Below are 20,072 nucleotides of genomic sequence, written 5' to 3'. Positions count from 1 at the left end.
TTCTGCTCCGGGAAGAGCGGCGACCCCAGCCCACGGCTCTCCGCCGCCCTTTCTCTGCGCTCGGACCGCAGCCGAGCCGGCCGCGCTTCCCACCGACGCCCACTTCCAGCTCCGCCGGGCTCCGCCAGGAATGTGGGAGCCCCGGCGGCGCCTCGGAGTGACCGCGCGCCGGGCCAATCAGCGGGCCGCAGGCGCGAGGCCCCGCCCCCTCCGCCCCCGGGGCTGGTTCCCGCCGGGGGCGGGGCGGGCCGAGGAGCACCGAGGGGAGGCGGCACCTGGGCGGCGGTGATGTCAGCCCGGCCCCGTGCTCCGGCCCGGGCTCCTGTCGCCGTGTAGGGCGCGGGGCGAGCGCCGCGGGAGCAGCGATCTGGCAGCCGCGCCGGCGCCGGGAGGCGGGACCGCAACTTGTGGCGCTCGGCGGCCCTCCGCCCCAGGTAAGCCCGCGGGCGGTTCCTCCGGCGAGCCGCGCTCGCGTCCCCGGGGACCCCCGCTTCAGGGAGTGGGGGGCAGCCTCGGGGTGACAGGAAGGGCTCGTCCCGGTCCGCGGCCGCTGCATCCCGACTCCCCCACAGCTCAGAACTCCAGTCGGGGCAGGGTGCTCCGAGCCCACGCCCCGGGACTCCCCACCACAGACTCCAGGAAAATGTGCTCACACCCGGTCTCCCCTCCACACCACAGTCTCCAGTCGGGGCAGGGTGCTCCCAGCTCACACCCGGTCTCCCCTCCACACCACAGTCTCCAGTCGGGGCAGTGTGCTCCCAGCTCACACCTGGGACTCCCCTCCACAGACTCCGGTCACGGAAGTGTGCTCCCAGCGCTCACCCGGTCGGTCTCCCCTCCACACCACAGACTCCAGTCAGGGACGTGTGCACGGTCTCACACCGTGGGCTCCCAACGACGCCAGACTCACACCCCAGACTCCTCCCCACCACACCACAGACTCCAGTCAGGGAAGTGTGCTGGGACCCCACACCCCACAGTCTCCTCCACACCAGACTCCAGTCAGGGAACTGGAGTGGGACCCCGCACCCCCCACTCCCTCCGATATGCCACAGATTCCAGTCAGAGCTGTAGCGGAACCCCGGATTCCCTGTTCCCTATGTAATACCACAGAACTCCAGTCTTGGAAAGTGCGCTCGGACCCTGAATCTCAGTTTCCCGCGTTATTAGAGAATGCCCACCAGGGATGTGTGCTTGAACCCAGTCTCCTACACTCTTACAGAACCAGCAGGGAAGTGCATGTGCGGTTGTGGATAGGAGTGAAGAATATTTAAAAATGCCACAGATTTTTGTGAATCATCATCCCCAGAAAGTAAAGAGAAATCGTTATATTTTTTTCCCAGTTTCCTAACACCCTACTATATATTGCTTAAGTGAAAGAATATCGACGTTATTCTTACACGTCAATGTAAGATATTCTTTTACATAGACCAGTCAGGATCTGAGAAATTCACTTGAGGTGTATTCACCGTTTGTGGGAAAACTGGTTTCTTGGGGCACAATTCTAAAACTGTTGCTGTGTATACACCAGAGTGGTTACGAAGACTGCTGACCTTTAGATCTGGCCTGGGGCTTCTTGAGAAAAGGTTGAATGAAGGCTGTTAGGTGTGTTTTCAGAGTTCATTTTTTAGAGAAAGGAGTTTAAATTTTATTTTATTACTTTTAAAGCAGAGTCTCACTATAGCTCTGGCTGGCCTGAAACTCACTGTGTAGATCAGTCAGGCCTGGAACTCACAGAAATATATCTGCCTCTGCTTCCTGAGTGCTGGGATTAAAAGCCTGTGTCACCACATGGGTTGGGAAAGGAGTTTTAACAGGGAAATGTAGTGGAAGGCTTAGTATACAAACTCTTAATAATAAGAATATGACTTTTTCCAACATGTGGGACAAAAACAAACCCTTGCTTCCAGTAAGAATTGAGAGCAGTGCAAAGGGAACTCAAAAAGTCTGTTAAATAGAAAAAGCAATTGTCTTTGGTAGGATTCTGATTTTTATTATTTATTTTTATTATTCTTGTTTCAAACCCCTTTTCTTGCTGGGAGGTTTTTCTGTGCATGGGTCACTGAGTGTGATTGGCTTTCTGGGGGAAAATTAACTCTGAACACACTGATTCTAACGCTGTCTCTATCAGTGTTTCAAGCGCTTAGAGCAAGAAAAAGAAAGCACCTAGCTGGGTCTTGTGAGTGGATCTAGTTTCCCCTCTCAGGGCTGCAGTTCCTCAGCAGAGAGGATTCTCCCTTGCCAAGTCTGGAGGAAGTAGGAGTGGGCCTCATTGTTAGTCAAAAGCTGCATCCCCAACTCTGACCTAAAGGGCATTTCCAGGAGCTGGGCAAGAATCTAGTAAACCCAAATCAGGAAGTGGGGGGGATAGAGGACTTTAAAGATGGAATTTAAAAGTTATCTCTGTAGTCAAACCTGGAAAGGGCATTTGTGTTTTGTTTGCTTTGTTTTCAGAAAAACTTGGTCAGTATTGTTCTCAGTTCCTGGAATAATGTAATAGCACAGGGTATTTGGAGAGCAGACTTTTTGACCAGGATCTCCACACTCCCCTCTTTCTTCATTGAGACAGGCTCTCACCATGTAGCCGAGGCTGGCCCTGAACTTTTGATCTTCTTGCTCCCTCTGGCATTAAGTGTGTGTGTGTGTGTGTGTATGTATGTATGTATGTGTGCCAGCAAGAACAGGCTTTTTGAAAAGGGAGTATGTGCTTTACAGGATCAGAACATTTTAATTTTGGCTGAGTTTTTGGACTAAACATAGAAATAACTAATAGCCCAGCAATAATATTGGATAACATTTTGGTGTATGTTCAATGAAAGTATATAAAACATATTATATTTTCTAGTGCTCTTTTCTTTTATTAGGAAAGAGATATGGAGTTCCTATGGATGTTAAGGTGAGCATTGTGTAGCCATGGTTGATTACAGTATTCAGACAACAGCATGCAGCTAAAAGAGGGAACCCCCAAAACCACACAAATCAAGCAAAAAATATCTTTATAATGTGTATATATATTATATGTATATAATATATATTATTTCTTGACAAGTTTTAAAACAACTTTTTTTGAGTAATAACAGTTACTGTACATACTTAATTTGAAATACTATTTCTCTTTTTCAGTCATGTTTATGAGGGCAGATGGGGTATAATAAAGCATGGTACTTTCATTTCTTATTTCATATGTATGAGCTTATTGCCTGTATGCATGTATGTGCACCCCATGCTGTGCAGTGCCCAAGGAGCCCCAAAGAGGGTGTCAGAAACCCTGGAACTTGAATTACAGACTATTGTTAAACCCTTGCTGCCAGATCTAGTCTCTGGAACCCAGAATGGCAGAAGGAGAGAACTGAGTCCCCCAAATTGTCTTCCAGCCTCAGCTCCTTGTAACATATGTGGGACACACACGCTAAATAAATAAATATACAAGGAAGATTAAATGAGAGTTGTTAAAAAATATATATAAATTAATTGAGAAAGGTGAGATTAGGTTTTGATTCAATTCCTTTTGACAAACAACTGTTACTGTTCATTATGGATGGTGGTGAGCCAACATGTGGTTGCTGGGAATTGAACTCAGGACCTCTGGAAGAGCAGCCAGTACTCTTAACCGCTGAGCCATCTCTCCAGCCCCTGTTACTGTTCTAATAGCTACATTAAAAATAAGAGGCAGTTGGCATCGCTGGACAAGAAACTTGAAGTCTAGGCTGCGATCTAATTCCAACTGAATGATGCCCAACCTGAAAGCTGTCTTGGACTGTTCTTGAGAACAAGTTCATTGAGGCAGCACCAGTAATAGTTTATGCAGTCTTTCTGTCACTCATTGTACCAGCAGGGGACAAATCAGAACAAGGTCATTTTCTCCTGTTGCTGACCAGCTGACTGACTTCTTTAAAAATCTCTTTTTTTTAATGATTTATTTATTTTTATTTTATGTGCATTGGTGTTTTGCCTGCATGTATGTCTGTGTGAGGGTGTCTAATTACTTGGAGCTGGATACAGATAGTTGTGAGCTGCCATGTGGTTGCTGGGAACCTCTGGAAGGGCAGCCAGTGCTCTTAACCACTGTGCCATCTCTCCAGCTCCTAAAAATCTTTTATATCCATGGATTGTTTTATGGTTAATTATGCTGACAAATTGTTATATTAAAGTTGAGTTTTTGAGGTTTTCATCTCCAATTTTTAAGGTACATATATTCTAAATAGCTTAATTTTCAAGCTTAAACTGAAGAAAAACCTTATTTAACACTGTGTTTTCAATGATGTTACATGTCTCTGTCCTGCTTTGAATTACCTTTACAAAACAATGAGTGGATGAGTTAATGACTGCATATCTATTTGTACTTGGGTTTGTGTCTTGATTTCTTTTCTTTTGTGTGTATGTGTGTGTTCACATTTTTATTTAAAGTGAACAGATGTTTTGCCTGCACGTATGTCTATATACCACATGCCCAATATCCTTGAAGGCCCAAAGAAGGCATTGGAGCACCTCGGACTGGAGTTACAGACATTTATGAGCTGTCATTTGGCTGCTAGAGATCAAGCTGAGCTATCTCTCATGCCCCACGATTCTAATTTTTAAAAACCACTGTCAAACAGGTTTAAATGAGAGATACAAGGTTATTAAGGTTAAAGCTCAGTTTTGGTGCTGGGTGGTGTTTAGAAATAAAGCAAAGTGTCCCCTGGCCAGCATTTTGGTGCAACTAAAAGTTCATAAAATTATGATTAAATCAATTATCAAACTGTCCAAAAACTTCTGTGGGCTTATATAATTCCCTCATCTGTTCTATTACTTATTCCTCAGATTTATCGCAGTGCGTGTCAGAACCCATTGCCTATGAAACCCCCGCAGCTTTGTCACATATATCACGGAGATTAATGCTTCATTAAATAAGGCTCATGGCTAAAAAACAAGAAACAAAACCTAAACTGAATTAACCCACCCTACAGAATTCAAAGACTTCTAATTTTTTTTGCATTCTTTGATATGCAGTAATTATATCGTTAGAAAGCAAAGTGGTGAGGGTTCCTTTTCTGTTTCATTTTCCACTTTGAAGGAACTGAAATACCGAACAGTTGGCTTTTAGATTAAAAATTGGCCTCTCTGAAAAGATTTATGTTTACATGCTTATTAAGTAGTTTCAGAATAAGAAGGGAGGGTCTGAGTTAAATGCGGAGTAGTCTATGCATTGGACAGCTTCTATTTCTGAAATGTGGGTTTGGACTCTTGAATGGACCAGGTGGGTTTGTTGTCACAGTTTGTGACTGCACTGGGCTTATGTGTCTCACTGGAACGTGGTATGACTCACATTTTGATCAGCCCACACACATGTCTTTGTTTTTGTTGGCAAGTTTAAGGAGTTGAGAATAGACAGACCATTTAGTGCTTTCTGTACGGCGTGACACCTGAAAACGGCCATGAATGCAGGGATTGTATGAATTTAAGGTACATAGAGGACCAGTTATTATGGCAAAGACTCATAGCTCAGGAATGGAGTATGTAGGGGGAAGATCAGACACTGTAATGTTTGGGGTTTGCTGTAAATTTCATGGGCACCCTATTAGCTTGAATGTGAATGGGGTAGTTTTACCTGTTCTCTAATTAATCAAGCCTTTGATGTAAAGCACACATCTTCAGGAAAGCAGGTATGCTATTCATAGTGCACATGTTTTTGATAACGGGGCAAACTTGAGATGAAAATGAGATTAAAGATGGTGCTTTCAGGGGGAAGGGCTCATGAGGCCTCACTCTTAGCTGAGGAACTATAGCCTGCAAGGGAAGCAAGAGTCCATTTCCTTTGGGGGTGTGGCCTCTTTAGGTTGCTCCAATGGATGGCCCTAAAGCTGGGCTGCACACACACACACACACACACACACACACACACACACACACACACACACACGAGAGGGAGAGAAGGATGTGTGTATATGGAGGGTTTCCCAGAGAAGAAGGAAAGGGGAGTAGAGTAGTGGTGGATTTGACCAAGGTATATTGTATACATGTCTGAAATTGTCAAGGCATAAAATAAAAATATTAAAAAAGATACTGTTCTCAGTGACCAGATTTTATGCATAGAGAAGCGATCAAATCCTTCAGGCAGACAGGATGCAATATAATAAATTTTCTTACATTGTTTTTGCTGTCACTCATATCTCCAGCTTTACAACTTTGTATAAATGTTATCTCATTACTACAGAGTTGCATGGGTTTTTTAGTAGGAAAATTTTATTGAATTTACTTCATTTAGAACATGAAAACAGGAAGAACTTTAATGGCCTGTTTTTGTTGTTGTTTTTAATCATGTAATAACTTCGAAGCATACGTGAAGTTGAACAAAGAACACCCCTGCAACCATTATCTTTTTCTAAGATGCTGACTCATCGAATTTTGTTTGAAGTAAAATTTGAACATACTCTACTTTCTCTTATGAATGATGGGAGAGTCTGTGAGCCTGTGGGTTGTCCTCTAAGTTAGCTGTGGGCTGAGGTGGAGAGGGGGATGGAAAGGGAAGTAGTGATGAATCAGAAAACTATCTGGTTGAACCTGTGAGTCTGCTGGGACACATGGGTGAAGTTACTTTGGTCTCACTGTTTCCTTCAGATCAGCTGCTTGGATGTTTTTGTCAAACTTTCATATTCTCCCGTCCCCTACCTTCATCAGAGTGTAACTGCGCAACGGAGAAGGTGTTGAAACACAGAATTAAGGTTCTTGATCATTTTTTCTTAGGGACTTTGGTTCTCTAGAATGACATACCCTTCACATTACCATGTAGGGGTTGGTGACTTGAAGCCACTTGTGGTTTTAACTGAGTTTGGATTAGAAACCAGCTTATTCTTTTAATAATTAAAAGAGATTGTTCTGTGTGAGGTCCACAGGCACTCAATTAGATGTCTTGCCTTGTTGTTTATAGCAGATTAATATTGGCAAGTCACTAAGCTCTCCCAACTTTAGTTTTCCTATCTGTAAAGTGGTAGTATTGATTTTTTTTGTTGCTATTTTTTGCAAGAATTAGAAATCATTAGAAATAAGGAATCAAAATAAAAATGGCACTGAAGATAGAAAGCTTAAGGGGTTAGAAAGGCAGGTTGGGAAGTTAATTGGAGGATGAGAAGTAAATGGTATTCTGGATCTGCTGTATTAAATTTCATTTGCCCATCTCTTGACTGCCACTGGCATATTTGGCATATAGATTTCTAAGAAAAGATGTTAGCTATAATGAAAGATGTTAGCTGTTTTGAAAGGAACATGTTGTAGGGACCCTGAAGAATGGGAGCTGAGTAACTCAGTAGTTTTACTCCAAGTAGGTTCTCAGTTAACCTAGGTGGAGTGGTTGGGTGGTATGTCAGCATTATAACTGCAGTTTCTTGTCTGTCTACTTGTTCCTTTAGCGCTCATCTCAGTTCCACTTCCTAAACCAGAACACCCAGAAGTCTGCTTTCCAACTCTGAGAAAGTAAAGGATATGCTTATGAAAATTTCATTAGACACACCCTACAGGAATGAAGGGTGTGGGCTCTGGAGCCAGATGATTGTAGATTCGAATCCCTTGTCTTGACTAGCTATGTGATTTGGGTTAATTAAATTGCTTGTGAACTGGGAGTAGTTGGGTGGTTATGAGGATTAAGTATGGTAATGTCTGTGAAACACTAATAGCTTTATTCTTGGCAAACAACCTGCCCTGGATTGATGACAGATATTGTTATTATTCCATCGAATATCTGACAAGCTACTCCTACTTGGGGATTTTTTTTTTTTAAGGTGTGGAAGAGGGTGTTATAAAGGGTTTGGAAATAATATGTTGGGTTATCACTAGATGTGTAAGTGAAAATGGGACCACAGAGAGTAGATGACCCTTAACCAAGAAGAGCTGTAAGGAAAAGTGGAATTTTAATGGGAAATATGATGAGTTAAGTTTGATTTTTTAGAATTCGAGATTGCACTATGATTCATACATTATCATCAACCTTTGTGTTCTCACTGCATAAATTAATAACATAACCATCTCACTAGGTTTTTAGGTGAATAATATTATCAGTGAGAGTTGCTAGTGCTTACCTAGCTCTTGCTATGCAGTAAACACTTGTAAACACCTTAAATGCTCTAACTTAATCCCTGCATTTGCTCTAGAAGAAAGTATTGCTATTATGTGTACCTTACATACAAGGACTCAGAGGCACTGAGAGAGAGAGTTTCAGCAACTTCGTCAAGGTCATGCAGATTGTATGAGCTGGGCTTGGGTGGGGATGGGGGACCATGCTATAAATCAGGCTGATGGTTAGTGACTAATGTCAGGTAGGTAGAGTTTGAGGCCGTATTCTTGCCTCTGGTTTGGCTCTGTAAGTAGTATACTAAAGGCTTTTAAGCATTGTTAGGTGGGGGCTGGAGAAATGGCTCTGTGGTTAAGAGTGCTTGTTCTCAAACCACAAAGACTGGAATTTGCATATTAGCATCCACATAACAGGCCAGGCATCTCTGCAAATGCCTGTAACCCCAGCTCTGAGAGAGGCTGAGACAGAAGGATTGCTGTGGCTTTGTGGCTTCCAGTCCAGCCAAGAAATATGAGCCCCAGGTTCAGGGGAGACCCCTACCTCAAAGGTAGGCATGGGTGGAGAGGTGGCAAGTGATAGAGGGTATATTTGATGCCCCCTTCTGGTCTCTGCATGTGTACACACCTGCATAAACACATGTCCATACTCACATAGACAGACATACGAACAAATAAATACATCTTTTAAAAAAGAATTGTGAGTTGATATTATCCACATGATTTTAAACAAAAATTAGAAATTTAAGTTTGCAGTGTGAGCAAATTCCTAGGTTGATAGTCATCTCCATAGAACTGTCATATAAGATGAACTAAGAGTAGATGAACTCCCAAAGAAAAGTAGGTAAAATAAAGAGAAGCAAGTACACAACATTCAGGGAACATGTGACATTTAGGAGTGGTCAGGCAAAAGAAAAGCTACCCAGGGAGGTAGAGCAGGAACCATAAAGAAATGGTGGCCAAAGAAAGGGGTGAACCCTGCGTTGGAATTGTTCATAGCATCTCAGGCAGCAGACTCATTGCAAGGGGAAACAGGGGAGCCTGCCAGGGCTTTTTGTGAACTCACAGAGAGCAGTTTGAGTAGCACAAGAGAGAAGGAATCCAGAGGGTAGAACACTGAGGGTCATGGAAAGTGATGAGCTGCAGGTGATCATTTTGTCTGTTGCCTCAAGGAGTTGATGGGAGAGGCGTGACATGGTAGCTGGGGTTGGAGAAAGTGTGATCAAGGAGTGAGTGTGTACCAGGCATGGGGAGAAGGAAGGGAGAGGAACAAAATGGGGTGGAGGGTGGTGGGTTAATTTTGAATTCTAGAAAACTCTTGTTTAGGTGGGGTGGAAGGAAGCACTCAGAGAAATGGAAAAAACTATTATGGGAAGGGTTAAGTGTTGACTAGATTCTCTGCAGGCCGTCTTCAATAGAGTAGGAAGCAGTGAAAGGAAATCCATAGACAGTCGCTCTGGCTCCAGAGGAACTGGCTCTAGGGATTACTGGTCAAGAGGAAAAAACTTGAAATAATGACAGAAATCTCTCATCTAAACAATACAAAGTGACATATTTACCAGGATGTGTCTTGAGGCAGTCAGTTAATTTATTGAAGTGGAAAGTGGTGGGGAGAAAAAAAAAGAAAAGAACAAAAAAAACCAGACAAAGGAAAACGGGTTGTTTGAAGAAGGAATTTTTAGACAACCAGACTTAATGGCTTAATGGTTCCCAGGCTAGCTTCTTGGAAACTTGAGCATTCTAAGGGGTGGGAAATAGCTGTTAAAGCTACCAATGCACCCGGAAGTGCTTTACAGGGAGAGGCTGTGACACAGAGGCCATTACATTAGATACTAGTTTCGATAAGGTTGCTGCTGGTCTTCATTTTAACTAGTTACTTCCAGTCAGAGCTTTTGCTGGAAAGACATCGGGTTGTGGTATTTCAGATTTGTTGTGGTGATGATGTCAGGATGATGGAGCTGAAGACTAAAGCAGTCCAGTAATGAAGAGTGTGGCGCAATGATGTCCCTTCATGATTCGTTTAGTATTTTGCTGTATGGGTTATCAGCAGTCAGACATGGACCAGCTGTATTAAATCAAAGATTCCAGAAATAAACAGTTTTTAAGTTTCAAATTGTGTGCCATTCTTAGTAGCATGATGAAATCTCACACTGTTTTCTGTTTGCCTGGGGTGGGAATCGTCCCTTGCCCAGAGTGTTCATGCTGCATCTGTTTCCTGTCTTTTTGGCTCTGGCTTACATCAGGATTCTCATACAGGTAAACCTGAGGTAGAGATTGCATGGAGATAGGTATGATGTGGCCTGCACAGTCTTTAAGAAATTTTAGCCAGCATTTTTTCCTAGGAACTTTTACTTACTGAAGTTAAGATTTAGAAAAGATCTGGCTCCTGTGGGCTTTGGTGAAAGATGAGCAGAAGAGCAAGGTGAATTGGACTCTGAGATAAAGAATATATATAAAAAATTATATACATGGAGTATATAATTATGGCAGATTGACTTTACCTTCAGTCACACAGCTTTAAGCATTTGTGTTTCCTGTGAATTCTTGCCTAAAAGTCAGAATGCACATCTTTTATTCTGAGACATTCATTATGGAAGTTGAGGATGTGCTTTGTAGCAACCCTTGTTTATTTTTTTAGGAAAAAAAAATTCTTAGATTTTGCCTGGCTGTTGTCTCACTGTGACACCGTGTCCCATCACCTGATCTTGATCTCTTTCCAAGCTTGTCTTTCCTGCCCCTGTGCAGAACGACTCACCTCTGGCGTGCTTGACAGGTATGAGCCCTCTTCCTTATTGCTTTTCTTGCTTAAATCCATCTTCCCTTCAGAGCCCAGCCAAAGAACTCTACAAGGAATCAGGTAACCTACATTGTAGATTTTAAATGCACAGCTGCTATGTAAGGGAGGAGTTGAGGTTGTCCAGCCTAACTCATTTGATACTTTGAGTCTCCTAATGCCAGGCTTGTTTATTGCTGTTCATTTGGTATGTAGTTGTTTCTTAAATTGTGCTTTACAATAAGAACTTCATTTGTGCCATCTCAGCTAATTATGAGAGCCACGTAAGCATTGCTTCTGTTTTTACAGAGGAGAGAAGAGTTTTCTTCAAGATAGACTCTCCAAAGGGTTTATATCTGGATGTGTCTTACTTTTTTAAGTAGATTATATGCTAGTTGAAGACCATGACATTTTTGCTAAGACCCTAGTAGGAAGTAAATAAATATGTGACGAGGATAAGGTTTCTCAGAGTTAGCACCAGCATGTGCTAAGGTCCACTATTGGCTCCATGGAGGGTAGAAAGATGATTCAGTAGGCAGGATATGTGAGAGAGGCATCCTACCTGGAGGCACATGGAGTACAGAATTGGGGATCATCGCTTCACTTGCCCATTTGTCAAGTGAGGGCAATAATGGTGTATGCTTCTGTAGCAGCAGCTTGCAGTGGAGCTGATTCTGACTCAAAGGAGACATTTGATGATGTCAGGAGACGTTTTCTATGTCACAACCTGGGGGTGGGAGGGAGTGCCACTGAATCTTGTGGTAGGGTCCAGAGATGTATGTGCCTAGGAATCCCACAGAGGACAGACAGCCCTCCTGACGAAGCCTTTCCTGGCCCCAGATGTCTGTCATGAAGATGAAACAAGATAGGGAGCACAAAAGTTGCTGTAGTTATCAGTTGCTGTGAGAAAACCATCTCAGAGACCTCAAGACCAACCTTTAGAGGGCGAACCTCGTAAGAGTTAATTTTATGACTGTTGCCAAGCCAAAGCCATGTGCTCTGAGCTTCACACTGTCCTGTTCAGAAGCAGACAGACTCACTGGACATGATTTGTTTATGTTACACTGTGTACCAACATGAGCTGGCTGTGTTATTCAGAGCTGTAAAAACAATTATTAGTTTTTAGGGTGTTCCTAGTAAACTTCCTGCCCAACTAGTTTGTTTTGTAGAGATAATTTTGGTGTGCTGGCATAAGTCCCCTGGTAGAAAAGGTTTCAGTTTATGAATTTCCAAAATATGTTTTGATATGTGGGACATGCAGCTTTTGTTCCGACACCAGGAAGCCTAATGTTGTGCTAGGCCCAGTTCAGTACAGAGTGGCTGTCTTCCTGATGTGGCCTTAACTGTAACTTACTTGCTACCTGCAGAAATGTGAGCGCCTTCGGCTTTCCATCTATTGTTCATTATGTAGTTATACTTGAAATTATTATTTACTTACTTTTTTTGTAATCGCATAAGTAATGAATGTACCTTATAGATTTGAGTAGTATAGAAAAAAATATAATGAAGACCCATTTTTCAAAATGTCATCAGGAGCTGGAGAGATGGGTTAAGAGCACTTGCTGTTCTTTCAGAGGATCTCAGTTTGGTTTCCAGTGCCCACATTGGGCAGTTCATAAATGCCTGTAACTCCAGTTCCAGGGGATCTGGTACCCTCTTCTGGCCTCTGGGCCCTGCGCTGCACATATGTGGCACATATACTTTAAATGCGCCCCTCCCCATGTGTATCCAAAATTAAAATAAAATCCTGAAAAATCCAGGAAGGAAAATTAAAAACAAGACTAAAAGCCAGAGTCACCTGTAGTCCTGCCACGTAGAGTGTGCTTCTTGGGTTTGGGAGGCAAAGGCAGGTGGATTCGAGGCCAGCAAAGCAAGTTCCAGTACAGCCAGGGCGACACAGAGAAACCCTATCTTAAAAAACAACAACAACAAAGCAAACAGCCCCCCCCCCAAAAAAAAAAGAAAAGAAAAAGAAAATCAACGTTTTATTTGTATTTCTGAAGTATCTGAAAACACAGTTCTCAGGACTGTATGATGTTCTAGATATTGTGGACAAGTTGCTTGTTTTCAGCTTTGATGAACATTTGTACTGTCAGCATTTTCTGAGTTTCGTATCTGTTCCATTTTCATGGGATGGAAGCTGCATTGAAGGGTTTGGATGTGTGCACATCCTGAGTAACATTGCTGTAATTAGCCAGAATTAGCTGTTTTTGTTCCCATTAGCAGAGTGATAGTCTCACTTTGATAATATTTGGGGCATTTTAAAAGAGAAAAGATACTTTTTCTTTTCTATGTGTTTGCTATTAATGAGATCAAATGTGCATATATGACTAATGGCATCATGCTCTTCACCCATTTTGTCTATTTTTAATTTTAATTTTTAAATGATTTTATTTATATTTTATATATGTGTGTGGTTTTCAGGCACATGCGAGCATGCAGTTGCCTGAGGAGGCTAAAAAGGAGATGTTGGGTTGATCTGGAGTTACAGATGGCTGTGAGGTGCTGGTAAATGAACTGTGGTCCTCTGCAAGAGCAGTATATGCTCTTAACTGCAAAGTCATCTCTCCAGTCCTTAATTTATTATTTGCTACCTGAGATCTTCAGTTTGCCTCTGTCAATGTTAAAATGAACTCTTTTTGCTCTGCAAGTCACCATTTGATATAACCAGTGTTTAAAATTATATGTTAAAGTAGATGACTACTGTTTTCTAAGGAGAATTGACCTCAGGTGTCTATGTGCCAACTGTGTCCTGGGGTAAAAGCCTTCATGTACATATGGAGAATACAAAAGGGAAAGTTGGCAAGAGAAGATGAGGCTCTTACTGTTTCAAGGTTTGCTTGATTGCTTTTGATGCTGATTTCCCTTGCCTCTGGGTGGAAGTGAGTTTACTGAAGGCAGGAAGACTTTACTCAAGGCTGATTAACTATGATCAGCAGCTGTTGGCCTCCTCTGGTATAGAGTTGGCCCACAATCAATTTTTATGTTTTTTGTTTGTTTATAGGAAGATAGACAGAATGGGGACTGTGACAGGTCTCATCCATGCCTGAGCCCTTATCCCTTCAGGCTCTGTTGTCTAGGTATAGAGTTGGCCCACAATCAATTTTTATGTTTTTTGTTTGTTTATAGGAAGATAGACAGAATGGGGACTGTGACAGGTCTCATCCATGCCTGAGCCCTTATCCCTTCAGGCTCTGTTGTCTAGTCTTAACCAGGCCATGGACCTGCATTCAGTTGCTTGTTAGCTGTACCAACCCAAACTTATAGAGGAAGATAATACTTATGGAACACTCAGCCTTGTTTTGGCAAGGCCTTTCACTGTGGCTTTTATAGTTGCTTCTCACCTCAATGTTATGAGGTTAAATATCATTTTCATCTCCATTAATTTGGGAGGAAACCACCACTCAATGGAGGCATCATAACAGAGAGCTTCTGACTCCAGGGCTGATCTGTTCCATTTAAGAACAATCCCATCATTGTAATTTGGGCTCAGAAGTTCTTGGTGGAGCTACTAGGAAGAGTGTAGCATCAAATATTTTAGGTTTTGGAATCAGATGTACTTTGGATAGAATCCCAGCATACTCTTGTCTTAGGACTGTGGCTCTGTTTCTTATTCACCCTGAGCTCTGGCTTCTCATCAGTAGGATGAAATATCTTTACCTCATAGGACTGTTGGGTTAAATTGAAATGCCTAGCATAATATCCAGCACATTTGCTGTAGGAGTTGAGTAATGATTATGTCCTAGTTTGAAACCAAATATACAACTTTTATTTTTTTGTTCAAAAGTTTTAGAATAACTGGTAAACCTACTTTGAATTTTTTGAAATGAAAAAATACAAATATTTTGATGTGAGAAAATTTCCTCATTCACTATGTTTTCTTTTCTGTTTTGAGTAAGTCACCTGCTTCTTTCAGGTCTTTCTGCTTAGAGAATTTCATGATGAATCACCAGCTGAAGACTGTGCTCACAGCTAAAGCAAAGCATGTTTTGTCTGTTCATGTGAAGAACACAGCTCTTGTGAAGGGCAATAGCTCAATCATTCCTTTGCACATAACACAGATTTTTAGCATTCTTTAAAGAGTTGTTACTTGTCCATCTTTTATAAACAGAATAATGGGAAAAGACAAAGTTGGTAAATATCTCACAAGAGAACAGTAAACTTAAGTTTTCATGCCATTTAAAAGTCAAATTGGTTTGGTACTTTGCTAAGCCCTTGTGATGTGATGAGACCATCACTATAGGAAGTCATTTCTGCCTGACAAATTCAGCGTGAGGTTATCTTGCCATTTAACTTCTCCTATTTGTTGAGGCTTTGACATTTTAATAAATTAAGCCAAGTAGTTAAATGCTTTTAGAATTCTAATCCAATATAGTCTTTATTCTCCAGAGTTAAAGAAAGACATTCATTGGGAATCTTCTTTAAAAAATGTTTTCTAACTTCATGTTTTATTTATTTATTTTTGGTCCCTGAAGCCATGGTTGTATTTAATATTTTAAAAGATTTATTGTTGGGGGCTGGAGAGATGGCTCAGAGGTTAAGAGTGCTGTCTGCTCTTGCAGAAGTCCTGAGTTCAATTCCCAGCAACCACATGGTGGCTCACAACCATCTATAATGAGATCTGATGCCCTCTTCTGGCATATGGCAAACTTGCACAAAGAACACTGTTTACATAATAAAATAAATCTTTAAAAAAAGATTTATTGTTTTATGTGTGTGGATGTTTTGCCTGCATGCATGTCTGTGTACTACATGCATCTTGGTGTTCAAAGAGTCCAGACAGAAGAGGGCATTGGATCCCCTGAAACTGGAGTTACAGACAATTGTGAGCTGCCATGTGTTTGCTGGGAATCAAACCTCGGTCCTCTGAAAGAACAACCTCTCCAGCCTTGTGGCTGCACTTGAACAGTAAATCAGCTTAGTATTGTAATAGTAGATGGGTTGTATTCATGAGCAAAGTGCTCCCTGGGTTGATGACTGGCATCTGAGATTTTGTTCTGGGAACTTGGATCTGTTCCTACAGTGTTCCACCTCCTTTCTTGCATCTTTGTAAGAATGGAGAGAAGATGGGAAATTTTCCTTTATATTACTTATATAAATTCATAAATTAGAATTTTAATATAATTTAGGATGTGCATATTCCTTATGTAAGACATGGGTACAGTAAGCGTCAGTGATTATATAAATTGATGTGATTTCTATGTTCCCTTACATGTCTAGTGTTCTGCAGACTGAGTCTAGGACATTGTAAAATGCTATGTTCAACTTTATGATCAATAGGAATTGTTTCTCTAAAATTCCAGGCTTGCTGCCTGATTTCTTGATTGGAAGTCAATGTGGACATTTGGGGACAGAGGTGGAGGTAACAGTGAGGCAAGTTGATATTGGTGAGGAGAGAATGGCCGAATAAAACTGATGCTGATTTGACGGTTAATTGATGGGCTCAAAGGACTGGAGAGAGTGTTTCATGATCCTGAGTTAGAAATCCAGCAGGTGCTCTGTGCTGGCCACTTGAAGTCATTTTGGCTCCAGCCCTTTGAAACAAGGCAGGGTGGTACCTGCAGGAACACAGGGAGTTTTGCCAGGTGTCTTGTGTCTTGTTGGCTGGTTGGCTGATGGAGTAAATGGAGTGATTAGCTTTCATTAGTGTTTGCCTGAGCTGTGTGATATACCCTACCCGAGGCTGAAAGATCCTCTGACTCTGTTGACAGCATGAAGATTCCTTTCTGACTTCTGCCCCAGCATCTTTCCTTGCAGAAAAAGATTGCCAACTTGGCATGAATAAAATCCCGCAAGTGCCTCAAATAACAGCAGGCAACATCTAATGACCAGGGACAGTCTTTTCTAAGAATAATTACTATTGCTAAGAAGTCTGTGAACTGTGTAAAACTCTTTTTCTACTTTCTTCCACATATATGCATTTGACAAGAAGTGAATTAGTGAGTGAAGTTCAATGCTGGTGAATTTGACCCTTTCAACCTCTGTCAGCTGTACTTTTGAAGTTGTGGTTTGTATCAACAACAGAAAGTCTAGGTTATTTAGAGTCAGACAGAGAGAGAGGTACACACACACACACACACACACACACACACACACACACAGAGAGAGAGAGAGAGAGAGAGAGAGAGAGAGAGAGAGAGAGAGAGAGAGAGAGATTGGGATTCCTTTGGTGATGTGGGCGCTGCCCCAGGATTTTGTGCCATTAGTAGTCTTTTTTCTTATGAACTATTGGTCTGTAGCATGAAGGTGGGAGGTAGGGAAGTAGAAAGGAACCAAGCTTTCAGGGACTTGTATACAAGTTTGAAGAAATACATAGATAAATTAGAAATGGGCAGAATTTTATAATAATAACCCTGAATCTTCAGAGGGAGGAAAGGAAAGAGGAAATGATGTAGTTATATTATAATGTCAACAACGATAATAAGATAATAATCTGATAGTTTGACCCCAATGTTGGTAAGTTTTGTGGTCTTGGACAATCATACTGCCAGTTGTAGAGTAAGTATAATAATACCAGGACAGCTTTAATAGAGAAGGCTGTCAGGCTCAAAAATGAGATCAGATGTGAGATACAGAAAATCATTAGGCAGAAATGTAAGGTTAGGCCAAGTTTTCATAGGAAGTCTACTTCTCCTTGAAACCTCCTGACTGCAATCCTCTGGTAGTTAGAATAGACACTGCTTTCCCTTCAACTGGTTCTGACAAGTCTCCTTTCATCCCATATCCTTAACTGGACTGGAGCCTGTATGGATCCCAGGCAGTCTCTTGGGGTTTTCTGAAAGAAGGTGCAGCTTCCTGTATAAGGCAGTACAATCCCTCCTCTGTCTGCTCTCTTGAGGATACAAAAATTCCTAGCTTGTCATCAGTATCAGCCCCAAGCATTGTGCTTGTTAGTAAAGGTTGTAATGATGTTCAAAGCTCAGTGTAGACTTAAGATAGAGCTGTTCTTGTTAGGTAGCTTAGCAGGGGGAGTCTGCTGGGGTTTGAGGGTGAACTACGTGGTGCCAGCTTTGGAGTAGTAACAGTTCATGGTGCACATTGTTAGTTGTGTTAGGTCTTGCTGTACTGACGTGTGACTGTGCTGTTCTCCTGTGCATCACTTACCTCTTGTGGTTGTTGACCAGCTTGGATTGGTGTTCAGAAAGGGATCTGAGCTGACTGTCAAACATTTGTAGTTTTCAATTGAATGGCCACCTGACAAGTAATTTTCAAATTTCAGCCTTCATAAGACTTTTGAGGGAACCTGTGGTGTCCTCAGCACAACACTTTAAACCTAGATTGCCAGCATATATCCTAATTGGGTTCACTAGAAGCCCTAAAGTGGGTGTTGAATGGAGCTATGCTGTGTCCATTGGATTGTCCCAAGGAGTCTATCCAATTGGAAAGGAAACAAACACAAATGTAGTATGTGGCAAGACACTTTATTTGCAAGGTCAGAAAGTTTGGACCCTGTAGCCGAATGGAGGGAGAGATCATAACCCTTTTGTTAATTATTAAACAGCAGGTCTGTAGCTTCTTGGAAGTTCACACGTTACTTGGTGATATTTTTGCCTGATTGTGGTATAGTAAGGCCTAGCTTCTGTATTTATGAAGTGACTGACTCCAAATTGAGTACTTTTCCCAAGCTTGAATTACTGCATGATCAGAATATTAATCTTGTATGTATGTAAATACAGTATTTTCTGAAACACTTAATTTATGTTACACTTACAAACTGGTAGCTCATCATCACACAAGGCAAACAAGCAGAAAATCTCAACTTAGAACCTTTTAAGAAACAAGAGTGGAGGGCAAATGGAGGAGATTTTGTCTCCTACTGACATTCAACCCCTGCTACGATACTTTAGTCATGGCTGAGGTTGGGATTTATGAGTCTGTTCTCGTTGCTTTTCTTGTCACTGTGACAAACACCCAGCAGAAGCCATTTAAGGGAAGAGATTTGTTGTGGTCCATGGTTTCTAAGCATTTGGTCCTTCATGGCAGGGAGGCTCCGGGGCTGTGGGAGTGTGGTCAAGCTCCTCACATGGTGGCCAGGAAGTAGAGAGCTAGACTAGATCAGACAGATAGAGCCTTCCAAGGCTTACTCCGAGTTGCCCACATCCCCAGAGTTCTACAGTGTCCCCAGAATAGTCAAACCAGCAGAGGACCAAGTCTTTAAAGCATGAGCCTGTTGGGGACATTCCAGATTCAAACCATAACAGAGCTCCCTTGCCAAAAGATAAAGTCAGCCCTGCTTCCTGGCATTTCCAGAAGCTAGTTGTATTCAGCAAATTTCTGAAACGTTCTGTCATGGTTTGTGGTGTGAGTGAGCAAGGCCAAAGTAACACATAGATCATTGTGCACAAGCTCCTTCCTGAGCCCAGAGTGAGTCGCATCTGCAGAAGTGAGCACAGATCTGCTTGTCTGTCTTTTGGTGAGTAAAAGGGTTGTAGGCTCTGTTCACCTAATGTATCAATAGGTTGGGTATCCTGTAGGGCCTAGAGATAGGAAAGCCTGATGATTTGGCCTTGGCACACAGCCAAAGTGGTGATATGCTGGTATGTGCTGGTGTGTGTGTGTGTGTGTGTGTGTGTGTGTGTGTGTGTGTGTGCGCGCGCGCGCGCGCATGTGCTGGCTTCCCAAGAAGCCTCCCTCAACTCCTGGGCAGGTTTTGTAATCTTTGCTTTGATCTATATTATCAGGCTGAGCACTCTATTGCCAGGTGGAGGAAGATGTTACCAACCTGTTTCCATGATGTTTGTAGTGGAAAGATAAATAGTTCACTGTTCCCTGTTCAGAAACTGAGCAGACTCAAATTGCCATGGTGACAGGTTTTGTGTAAAAACACCCATCTTTGAACCTCTTAGAAAGATGTTGGCAGTTTGATGGTTGAGATGTGACGTGGCTGACCTGCCAGTTGGCTTACTGTATTGACTAGAAACAAGAGACAGTATATAATTAGAAGCTCAAGTGTCCTCAGATGAGAAGGAAATTTGTAGCACTCTGATTGTACTGTGGTAGAAAGTCTGAAGATGCCTCTCTGGTGTGTGTGTGTGTGCCGTCCAAGAAAACTTGGATGATCTTCTGCTGTGTGAACCCTAGAGCCTTTGGAGTTCTCACTTAGTCTTTTGAACATGCCTATACGCATGTACCCACTCGCCTGCTTGAGTTAGCCGATTACCTCTTACATAGTTCAAGTGAGGAATCTCCAGCTGTGCCTTTTCATTGTGACTCATGTCTGCAGAGGATGAAAGAAGAGTTTCCTGGCAGGGAGGGT

The 20,072-nt window shown here is 42.3% G+C and overlaps 1 protein-coding gene across 11 annotated transcripts in view; it reads left to right on the top strand.

Moving 5' to 3' along the window:
* Positions 1-275: 275 nt before the first annotated feature.
* Ppfibp1 (PPFIA binding protein 1) overlaps positions 276-20,072 on the top strand; it is a 152,190-nt gene continuing 132,393 nt past the window's right edge. For 5 of the 11 annotated variants that reach the window (XM_028891653.2, XM_037203976.1, XM_037203974.1 and 2 more), the window contains exon 1: positions 276-434. The gene's annotated coding sequence lies outside the window, so the exon portion shown is untranslated. The remainder of the gene's footprint in view (positions 435-20,072) is intronic. The other 6 variants (XM_037203978.1, XM_037203977.1, XM_037203975.1 and 3 more) reach the window with 2 other exon arrangements.

Source organism: Peromyscus leucopus, chromosome 3, assembly GCF_004664715.2.
Source record: "Peromyscus leucopus breed LL Stock chromosome 3, UCI_PerLeu_2.1, whole genome shotgun sequence".
NCBI lineage: Eukaryota > Metazoa > Chordata > Mammalia > Rodentia > Cricetidae > Peromyscus > Peromyscus leucopus.
The sequence above is the reverse complement of the archived record's forward strand: the minus strand, read 5'-3'. Positions and strand labels throughout refer to the sequence as shown.